Source organism: Apodemus sylvaticus, chromosome 1 (assembly GCF_947179515.1).
Source record: "Apodemus sylvaticus chromosome 1, mApoSyl1.1, whole genome shotgun sequence".
Taxonomy (NCBI): Eukaryota; Metazoa; Chordata; class Mammalia; order Rodentia; family Muridae; genus Apodemus; species Apodemus sylvaticus.
This window is the reverse complement of record NC_067472.1, coordinates 186,421,676-186,433,818: the sequence shown is the minus strand read 5'-3', so window position 1 is coordinate 186,433,818 and position 12,143 is coordinate 186,421,676. Positions and strand designations below refer to the sequence as shown.

The following is a 12,143-nucleotide window of genomic DNA, read 5'->3' as shown; positions in this document are numbered from 1 at the left end:
ATTGATTATTATGTATGTTTAAGAATAACAAGAGGATAAGCATATTAATAGCAGGAATCTTTCCTAAAATGAGTCCCTTCCAGCCTTGCTTAATAAGGGCTCACCTATTGCAGATTGCAGATTATATAATAATCTGAAGCAGGCCAGGAACCACCTATTCCATCCCCCTCCGCCTACTTCTTTGAAGGTGTTTTTCTATCCATCCACTCCCACCTCTCCTACCTTGCATTCCCCTACACTGGGGTATCGAGCCTTCACAGGACCAAGGGCCTCTCATACTATTCATGCCCATCCTTTGCCATCCTCTTCTACATATGCAGCTGGAGTTGTGGGTCCCTGCATGTATACTCTTTGGTTGGTGGTTTAGTCCCAGGAGCTCTGTTGTTGGTCTGGTTGGTTTATATTATTATTCTTCTTCCTAGGGGGTTGCAAAACTTTAAGGTCCTTCAGTCCTTTTTCTCACTCCTCCATTGGGGATGCCATGCTCAATCCAATGGTTGGCTGAAGTATTTGCCTCTGTTTATGTCAGGCTCTGATAGAGCCTCTCACCATACAGCTATATCAGGTTCCCTGATCTACAGAGCCATCTCGGTCTACAGAGCTAGGTTCAGAACAGACAGGTCTACACACACATTCTCCTTCTGTGTCTGTGTCTGTGTGTGTGTCTGTGTCTGTGTCCATGTCCGTGTCCGTGTCCGTGTCCGTGTCCGTGTCCGTGTCCATGCCCATGCCCATGCCCATGCCCATGCCTGTGCCCGTGCCCGTGCCTGTGCCTGTGCCCGAGCCTGTGTGCCTGTGCGTGTATCTTTGTGTGTCTGTGAATCTCTCTCTCTTTCTCTCTTTCTTCCTCCCTCTTTCCCTCTCTCAAATCAATCAATAAATCAAACAAAAATACCCAAATCCCCTAAACTAAAAATGAAACAACAGCAGCAGTAGCCACTAACACAACAATACCCAACAGAATGAGAACTGAAAAGCAGAAGTTGGAGTGGGACCCACAGAAACCCCCACATATCATGGGTTATTGGGAAGGCTATTGTACTGATGCTCTATACAACCAGAATTAAAGTTCCTATTTTAGGAGGTAACACTTCTGTCATCAAAGAGGGATATGTTGAGCTGGTACCTAACAATCTGATAGGTGGTAGGCTCTGGAGGAATAAAGAGTAACTTCTAATGGCCACAGGATTTCTTCTCAAAGATAAAAATGGTTTTAAAACAAATAGGGTGATGTGTGCATAATTTTAATGACATACTAAGAAAACACTACTACATTGTGTACCTTCAAAGAATGAGCTTAGTACATAAGTGTATTAGATACCTGGCCTCCAACCACTGAAGAATGGGGCAGGTGTGCATAGAACATTAACATAGCACCATTGTGACCTCACAGCATGTAACAGTGGTGGTTCTAGCATAGCAGTACTGCTGTATACTGAAGTATAGTTTAGTTCATACTGAACGTGCTGGACTGTTTATTGTTTTGTTTGCAAGAGTTTTAAATCTGTTTTGTTTTATTATAGAATTTGGGAAGCAGTGATCAGCTAAAGGGAAGGGAAGAGAGGGAAAGTAGATCTTGGGTGGCCCTCAGGGGGCCCTGAGGCCCTAGGCCTCAATAATGGAGGAAGATCTTAGATATGAGGTCCAGACAAGAAACGTCCCCCAAAGGAGACGCTGGTACACCCGTCTGTGGCATTCATGTTTGGGCTGTACATGTATAAATCGTCAGAGAAGGCACAAATTTACCCTCTCCTATATCGGCTATGACCCTACGGGTCCTTTGCAGCGAGCTGCCAGTGTGGGTGACCTGGACAAAACTGAACGATTAATACACTCCAGTCGACATCATGTGGATGAATCTGATAGGAGGAACAGGTAATGGGCATTGGAGTTGGTGAGGGGGAGGGGTGGACAGTAGAGTAGGACCTGTCAGGCATACTCAGAGCCAAGCAGGGAGAAAATCAGCTTCCAGGGCTCCATCCTAATGGAGGAGAGATGGTGTGCTTAGGTTCATTTCCATTGGGTCCCTGCATGGTCACTTGTTTAGTGCTCTGAGGCATAGGAGACCTGCACACCCTGGAACAGCAGCTCCTAGGCCTTAACCAAACTGCATCATTTTATTTTTATGTTTACACTTAAATTTTGTAGACAAACACACACAGCAAAACACATACCCCCTCTCTCTTTCACACACACACACACACACACACACACACACACACATACACACACACAGAGAAATAAACACACACAGGTGTTGTGCCTATGTGCATTTTTGAAGCAACATGTGTGATGGAATCAAGTGCTTGATCCCCTGGAACTGGAGCTACACACAGTGCTGCAATGTGTGTGCTAGCAACAAAAACTGAGTATCTGAGAAATCACAACTAGAGCTGTTAACTACCAAGCCACCCGTCTAGATTTGTCTTAATATATAAGCCATTAATAAATACTATTATTCAACAATGGAAAGTTTATCATAAGATAAATCATCCACTTTAATGCAAAAAATCACTGAGAAATCTTAGGTCAATATGACCTGTGTTTGCGAATGGATCATACAAAGACATTTTGAACTCTGACCCTGTACCCCCATACTCACCCTAGGTACATGTTGTGCATGCATTGATACACATGTGAAGGAAAGAGATGGGCATTGTCTTCCTCTCACTTTCCCTTGTCCCACACATGTGGAGCTAAGTGTGTGATGGTCCGAGGACTCGCCACTGGACACTTGTCTTCTGCCCTACTGTGTGTTCTGGGGACTGACCTCAGGCCATCAGGCCTCCCTATGGGTTCCAGCACGTGGTCCCTCAGTTTTAGAGAGACATGTTCATTCAGCCAAATCCCTGGAATGTTTAATTTACTCTCTTGGAACACATTGATTCTCAGACTTTGGATAAGTAAGTAGCTTTGGGGATCCCCTTATCCACCTATCTGCACTCAGGTTTTCAGGGAAAGTGATTTACCAATTGAGTTCTTCCAATCACCCAGCCCCTCATTCTTATTTCCTATTTTTACTCCGTTCTAGTTAATGAAGGGGAACCAATGACACAACAGAAGATTTTCTGTCGTCTACATGATTCTTGATCATTTTGTAGTTCTATTTTTTTATTCCATATATTTTTTATTTACATTTCAAATGATTTGCCCTTCTCTAGCCCCCCACTCCCCGAAAGTCGCATAAGCCCCCTTCTATCCCCCTGTCCTCTCACCCACCCCTTCCCATTTTCCCGATCTGGTTTTCCCAAATACTGCTTCACCGAGTCTTTCCAGTACAAGGGGCTACTCCTCCGTTCTTCTTGTACCTCATTTGCTGTGTGGATTATGTTTTGGGTATTCCAGTGTTCTAGGTTAATATCCACTTATTAGTAAGTGCATACCATGATTCACCTTTTGAGTCTGGGTTACCTCAGTATGATGTTCTCTAGCTCCATCCATTTGCCTAAGAATTTCATGAATTCATTGTTTCTAATGGCTGAATAGTACTCCATTGTGTAGATATACCACATTTTTTGCATCCACTCTTCTGTTGAGGGATACCTGGGTTCTTTCCAGCTTCTGGCAATTATAAATAGGGCTGCTATGAACATAGTAGAGCATGTATCCTTATTACATGGTGGGGAATATTCTGGGTATATGCCCAGGAGTGGTATAGCAGGATCTTCTGGAAGTGAGGTGCCCAGTTTTCGGAGGAACTGTCAGACTTATTTCCGGAGTGGTTGTACCAATTTGCAACCCCACTAGCAATGAAGGAATGTTCCTCTTTCTCCACATCCTCTCCAACACCTGCTGTCTCCTGAATTTTTAATCTTAGCCATTCTGACTGGTGTAGGGTGAAATCTCAGGGTTGTTTTGATTTGCATTTCCCTAATAACTAATGAAGTTGAGCATTTTTATAGCTGCTTCTCTGCCATCTAAAGTTCTTCAAGTGAGAATTCTTTGTTTAACTGTGTACCGCATTTTTTAATAAGGTTGTTTAGTTTTCTGGAGTCTAACTTCTTGAGTTCTTTATATATATTCGATATTAGCCCTCTATCTGATATAGGATTGGTAAAGATCTTTTCCCAATTTGTTGGTTGCCGATTTGTCCTTTTGATGGTGTCCTTTGCCTTACAGAAACTTTGTAATTTTATGAGGTCCCATTTGTCAGTTCTTGATCTTAGAGCATAAGCTATTGGTGTTCTGTTCAGAAACTTTCTCCCTGTACCGATGTCCTCAAGGGTCTTCCCCAGTTTCTTTTCTATTAGCTTCAGAGTGTCTGGCTTTATGTGGAGGTCCTTGATCCATTTGGATTTGTGCTTAGTACAAGGAGACAAGGATAGATCAATTCGCATTCTTCTGCATGCTGACTTCCAGTTGAACCAGCACCATTTGTTGAAAAGGCTATCTTTTTTCCATTGGATGTTTTCAGCCCCTTTGTCAAGGATCAAATGGCCATAGGTGTGTGGGTTCATTTCTGGATCTTCAATCCTGTTCCATTGATCTGCCTGCCTGTCACTGTACCAATACCATGCAGTTTTAAACACTATTGCTCTGTAGTATTGCTTGAGGTCAGGGATACTGATTCCCCCAGAATTTCTTTTGTTGCTGAGAATAGTTTTAGCTATCCTGGGTTTTTTGTTATTCCAGATGAATTTGATAATTCCTCTTTCTAACTCTGAAGAATTGAGTTGAGATTTTGATGACTATTGCATTGAATCTGTACATTGCTTTTGGCAAAATGGCCAGTTTAACTATATTGATTCTACCGATCCATGAGCATGGGAGGTTTTCCCATTTTTGAGATCTTCTTCCATTTCCTTCTTCAGAGTCTAGTAGTTCTAAGGGGTTAATTAGTCTTCAAGTTCAAGGTTCATGAAGAATAAATTATAAATTATAGTTTCAAGATATTCTCTTGCTTACTGATTGTTTTCTTTAAAAAGACTGAATTGTCCAACTGTAGATTTTCAGTTGGTCCATTTATTCCCCACACATATATTAGATATCTACTGTATAAAATACACATTCTACTCTCTTAACAGATCTTCCCATTTTTAAACGATTATGTTTTTCTGCCCAAAATTTCCTTATATTCTAAAATTTAAATATGAAATGAAATGAACCATACTCTTTGAAACCCTAGTTTTTTTTAATATTTTTATTTTCTATATTCTTTGTTTACATTCCAAATGATTACCCCTTTCCCAGATCTCACCTCCCCATATGTATCATAAACCTTCTCCTCTCCATCCGTTCCCCAATCACCTCCCTCCTTTTTCTCTGTCCTTATATTCCCCACCAATGCTAGATCAGTCCTTTCCAGGATCAGGACCCTCTCCATACTTCTTCATGGGAGTCAGTTATTATGAAATGGAGTCATCGGCTTCATAGAAATCCCAGATAGTAGAGTAGGATTTAAATTCAAGCTGAGATAATTTAGTGGGAGCTTTTATATGATCCAGACAGGCTGCTTTGTGCAGGATGAGAGCCTTGATAGAACTCCTGCCTTACTCAGATCAGCCGTGCATTATATCCCTAGCACAGCAAATGAACACCTGGGTAGACATAACCAAGTAAGGAAACTCCAGTTCCTTGCTTACATCAGATGGAAATTACCTCCATACTATGTAGCACTTAAAGGTGATGGGGCTCTTATTTAGCATTCAGAAATGTTCCTAAATGTCCTTTCCTTTTGCAGGACATCACTGCATTATGCATGTGCCCACAACCATCCAGACGTGGTATTACTATTATTAGAAAATAACTCCAGCGTTAATATCCGGGATGATGAAGGCTGCACACCCTTGATAAAGGTAGCTATTGGACATATGCTGTGGTATGAAATGGATTAGAGGTTGTCCTTGTTTGGTTTCTGTGGCTGTAATAAAACACTGACCAAAAACAAGTCAGGAAAGGAAATGGATATTTGGTTTATATTTACATGTCACAGTTCATTCTCAAGGGGAACCAGGGCAGGAGCTCATAATCAGGAACTGGAGGGAAGAGCTAAACTAGAGATCATGGGCGAATGCAGCTTTTCCATGACTTTTACCAGGGCTTGCACAGATTATTTTCATACATCTGAGAATATTCTCCCAGCTGTGCCTCCAACCCTAAGACCCTGGGCTTTCCTACTTCCATCAAAATCAAAAATATGTTACACATAGTTGCCCAGAGGGAACTCTGATAGGGGAAGTTCCTCAAGTGACAATCTTTCCAGGTGTGTTAGCCTATGTCAAACTGGCAAAGAGAACAAAAACTAACCAAACAACTAATCTCTGCACTGCGACAGCAAACCAGCACAGACCAGAATTCTTAGAAAATCTGGGTGCATTCTACCTTTAAATTCTACCGCTTGTAAAAAGATGTTGTGGGGAGATTCTAAAATCAGGTGAGTCTGGAGTACTTAAGACTTTGTGTCAAAATAGATAATATGCATAACTGAAACTCTGTGTTTGCTTTAAGGGGAACTATTCAGTGTGATGGTAGAAATGTCTCTCTTGGATTCCTTGAATTGAAGATGTATTTTTTTTTTGTCCAATTTCTACAGGCTGCCCAGCGAGGCAATATACATTGTGTTTCTGTATTGCTCGACTACAATGCTGATCCAAATGTGATGGATTTTATTGGGAATACAGCCTTACACCATGCTGTATCCACGGGTAACCTACCCATTGTAAAAATGCTTCTAAAGCACAATGTAGATATTGAAGCCAAAACAAAGGTAAAGATCACTCAACTTCATTCCCAGTGCACTTCTAGCAGTGACACTCACATCTGTTTTCTATGTGCAGAAGTTCAAGCATTCTCAATATATCTGTTTACAGGAACGCTGCTTTCTCCAAACATGTTTTTCATATTTTTGGTAGTTAGTTCAGAAAAACACAGCATAGCATATTTTGTCTCAGAATTGGCCTTGATTTTAACATTCAAAAATAAAGGATTTAGGACTACACATACACATCACATATACACAGAAAATAAAAATAAATTCATTTCACGTTATATGATTATAGAATAGATAGAAGTGTGTTGTTGCAAAGAAGGTACTGATGTGGGTTTGACTCGAGTATGAGAGTGCACTGGAAAGTGAGAGAGGTGACAGAAAAATTAGGAAATTTGATCATTGGAGAAAATTTAAAAAAATTATTTAATTTTTAAAAACTTTGATATACATAGGAAATGCTGTTGAGCTTGCAAGGTAATTCTTAGTTTAGCAAATAAATGTATTTCACACACAGATTGAGAAACGCTGCTCCACACCTTTCTGGAGCCCAGTTCTTCAACAGGGACATACCAAACTTTATGTATCAGGGCTGTGTCAATGGAGGGCCTACTCCATGGAGCTAAGTAGACTGGAAACATTGAGTGTTTGGGGAGAGTTCTGGAAGGGAGTGTTGTTCACAGATAATGTTGGACAGGGAAAAGGTGTGTCATAGGGAAAAAGCTGTGTGTGGGAAAGGGCAACTGGTGTTGTAGGATAAATGAACCCTTGTAACACTTTACAGTATATTTATGCTTACCAAATCTGTGATGAATTTTCATTGAGAAATAATTCATTTTGTAAAATGCAATATTCTTTCCTTTACAGTATGGCTTGACCCCCTTACTGCTTGCTACATATGAACGGAAACCTGAAATGGTAGAATTTTTAGAAGCATTGTGTGCTAACGCACATGCACCGGTAGAGATAAATGGGTACAGTTTCTTCTTTTCTTCAATCTTACTGCTGTTATTGAGAGTGACAATTGCTTAGGTCAGGAATATTAAAATGACAGGAAGATTTTGAGAAACTCAGAGGCACATAGTTAGAAACCTTAGCACACATGAAGTGGGAGCTAGAAAAGAGACTGTTTCAACACAACACAAGAACAGCACACACCAGGGATCACTACCTAGTTAAGGAGTTCAACTCATGAGCCTTCAACCAAACCAAAGGATAAGGTAGAACAATTGTTGCTCGACCATCATATTTTTGCTTTTGACAGTGTTTGTCACTGAATTAAGGTCCATAGGTGTCATTGGCAAGTGTTTTTTCATGGATAAACACCGATAGTCCCTAAGCCTGAAATTTTATATTCTATGACCCTAAAGATGACATCATAATCACAGGTAACAAATAGTGTTTCCTAATCATCTGAGTTTGAAATGTCCAACTCAGCAGGAAACGAACTTTCACTGGAAGATGTACTTTAAGAGACATAGTACAAGTACCCAGCTAGTTTGGTAATTCCACAGGTCAAGACATTTTTCTTCCCCATTTCAGATGGAGCTTTCAAAGTGGATATATAAGTAGTTCATTTCTTTCCACAGAGTCTGGTACTTTAGCATTTTCAATCTTGTCCTGAATTCTGTGAATGTTTAGCTCTGAAACAGCTTGTTCTTACAATGCTATATGCCCTTTCCATATGAAATACACTTATGTATGCTTGAATTTTCTGTTTAGACCATATGTATACCTGTTTATTTTGAGCCATTATTCCCACATAATAGCTCTGTGTTTTACGATGAGCCTTGGTAGAGGTAGCTTACTCTCCTTTCAAATCTTTAATGCCTTTTGTAAAAACTTATTTTATTTTATTCACATTACATCTAGCTTAACTAACTCCCTCCTGGCCATCCATCCTACATTTCCTGTTCCTACATTTCTTCCTCTGTTCCATCCCATTTTTCTTTCTCTGTTCCTCCTCCACTTCACCTCTGATCAGTTGGGGATCCCCTCTATGTCCCTACCATGGCAGTTCATTTCCACAAGGGTAGGCCCTTCCTCTCTCTGAGTCCAGACAAAACAGTGCAGCTAGAAGGATATACCCCATGTACAGGCAACAGCCTTATGGATAGACCGAGTCCCAGTTGATTGGTATCTGTGTGAAGACTTAGCTGTACATCTGCTACATATGTGTCAGGAGGTGTCCGTCCAGTGCATGTTTGTTCTAGGATAGGTGGTTCAGTCTCTGAGAACCCTAAGTGCCCAGTTTATCTGCTTCTGTTGGTCGACCTCTGGGGTTCCTATCTCCCTCAGGCCTCGAATCCTTCCAACTAGTCTTCCATAAGTGTCAACAGACATAATATATCAAGCACGTCTAATTTTGTCTATAATGCTTTTGAAAAGTGTATTTGTGTGTGGTGGGGGTTTGTCTGAGCACTTTTGTTTGTGTTTGATTAAGTGCTTAGTATTCCTCATGTTTTCTCTTGAGAAAAGCTGGAAAGGATAGCAGTCAGCCATCACAGTCAATTGCTGAAAAGCAAATTCAACAGTGTTTGTCTATTCCTGTTGGCCCATGCATTTTATCCCGGAACTGTGGAAGTAGAAGATACACAGATCTCTGTGAGTTAAGGCCATCATGGTCCATAGAGCAGATTTCAGAGGAGCATGCCTACATAGTGAGATCCTGTTCCAAAAAATACTGTTAGTAACCCTCTAGAGTAAGATAGAGTAGAGACTCAAATATAAAGTGCTTAATACACTTGCCAAATGTTTTTATGAATAGCACAATAATTATAACTTTTAAACCTATGTCACAGGACAGAGACACCAGCCCAGAAAACCGGAGTGAAGCATGTCAGCTTCAATGAAAGTAAGGTTTTTATAATGATTATTAATATAGCATATAGTAGCTGGTCCTATTACCTTAAATAAGAGTAGAGATTTTAGCTCCTTCTCCCACTGAGACCAGAGAAAGCAGCTCTACTAGCAGAAAGGAATCCAAATGCATCCAAGAGTGTGAAACAGTCCTCACTTCAGTTTTTAGAGAACCCACATGAAGACCAAGATGCACACCTGCTCCTTATGGGGAGGATGCCTATGTGTACCCCATTTGTGCTCTTTCATGGGTGGTTCAATCTCTGTGAGCCCTCATGGGCCCAGTTTAGTTGATTCTTTAGGTTTTCTTGTCCCAGAGCCCTCAATCACACTGTTGGCCTTTGTGTTCAATGTCCTTCCCCAATTCTTCCACAAGACCGTCCAAACTCTACTTGATGTTTGGATGTGGGTACATACATCTCTTTCCATTCTGTGCTGGATGTATCCTCTCATAAGAGTTATCCTTGGATCCTGTGTGCAAGAATAGCAGAATATTATTAATGGTTTCAGTTTGAGCCAGATAATGGGTGGCTATTCCCTTAATCCATGTTCCATTTTAATCCCTGAATATCTTGTAGGTAGGATGAATTTTGGGCTGATGTTTTTGTGAGTGCATTGGTATTCTCCTCCTTTCCCTGGAGGATACCTCCAGGTATCTCTTGTCCCTGATACTACCTATACTTGCTCCCACATCAGTTCCCTTACCCATCTCCCAAAATTTTCCCTGCCTAAATGGAAACCTGATTTCTATGTTTTCGCCTCTGAGTGAGATTAAAGCTTCTACCCTGGGGCCCTCATGTTTTAGCCTTTAGGTCTGTGGATTTTAGCATGATTATTCTGTACTATATGGGTAAAGAAGTACTCACTTCTAAGTGAGTACGTACTACATCTGCATTTCTGGGTTTGGATTGCCACACTCACGATGAAATTTTTAAATCCCATTCATTTGATTTCAAATTTCATTAATTCCTTGTTTTTAAATAAATGAATGGCATTTCATTTTGTAAATATGTCAAATTTTCCTGAACCATTTTTCAGTTGAAGTCCATCCTGGTTGTTTTCTGTTTCTGGCTTTTACAAATCAAGGTTTTATGAACATAGTTGAGCAAGTTTCCTTGAGGTTGCATGGTGAAGCATCCTTTGGATATATGCCCAGGAGTGGTATAGCTGCGTCTTTGCTTTTGTGATGTGTGTAGAATGGAATCTCAGAGTTGATTAAGCAGCTCTTGGTTTTGTTGATTCTTTGTATTGTTTTCTTTGTTTCTCTGTTGACTATTTCGTGCCATCTACTCCTCTGGAGTGTGCTTGCTTCTGTTTCTTCTTCAGGTTGCAGATGTGCTGTTAAGTTAGTGGTGTGAAATCTCTCCAATTTTTGAATAGACATAGTTCTATGAACATTTTGTTGTGCATTGCTTTGATTGTGTCCCATGAATTTGGATACTTTGTGCCTTCATTTTCATTGAATTCTAGAAACTCTGATTTCTTTTTTCTCCGGAGGTCACTGAGCATAGAGCATAGAACATAGAGAGCATAGGATTATTATTTTTTGGGAACACCAATCAACTTGGTTGTTGATAGGCATTTTTTCTTTGGGTTGGGTGAATCTTTTCTATGTTTTTTCTTTCAAATATTTTCTTGTCCTTGCAGCTGGAACTGTCCTCACTCTTGTTCATTCCCATTACTCTTAGTAGGATTTTACAGTGACTCAGAATTTCTGTATACTTTGAGTCAGTAATTTTTTTAGGTTTAACATTTTCTTTGGTTGATGTGTTAGGTTCTTTTTTCATATCATCTATACCCGAGATCGACTCTTCCATTATTTTTATTCTGTTGGCTGTGCTACTGTTCCTGTTGTCTTTCTTAGATTTTCCATCTTCATGGTTCCCTCTGTGTTTTCTTTACCACTTCTTTGACCATTTGCAGGTATTGAATTGTTTTATTCATTTTCTTCACTTGCTTGATTGTATTTTCCAGTTTAATTAAGGCATTTGTTAATTTTTCCTTTAAATTCGTTTACCATCTTCATAAGATTGGATTTAATGACATTTTATTGTGCTTGGATCATGATAGGATATCCAGAGATTGCTATAGTAGGATACCTGGGCTCTGGATGTGTCATATTGAATTAGCACTTGTGGTTAGTGTTTTTATTGTGACCTTTAGACAGCTGGTTATCCATGGGTGTTTCTGGTGCAGGAGTCCTGAGGTTGGCTGCCTTTGCCTGGACATTGGAAATCAGGGCATGGTGTATGTCTTCTGGAAAATGGGCAGAGCATTCAATGAGAAGAGGTCAAACTTTTAAGTTCCTGGTACAGCAGGCCTGCTTATGTTGGGTTAAATTGTGGCCAGAGAATGGCACTCAAGGGACAGCTTTCAGCTCAGCTCTGGGTTTAACTCTTTTAACAGTGGGGTTGAGACATGGTCTCACTAAATGTAGCTCTGTTTGTCTAGGAAATCACAGCAATCCATCTGCTTTTGCCTCCTAAGTTTTGATATTCATATGATATGCGGCCAGACTCAATCTATAATTCTTCCCAGAACCATCAGCCTAGGTTTAAAAAGAATCATAAGAATTCAT

General features: G+C 40.3%; 1 pseudogene; it reads right to left on the bottom strand.

The window, feature by feature from the left end:
• Window positions 1-12,143, bottom strand: part of LOC127673040 (mRNA turnover protein 4 homolog) — a 165,286-nt pseudogene that overhangs the window by 85,943 nt on the left and 67,200 nt on the right.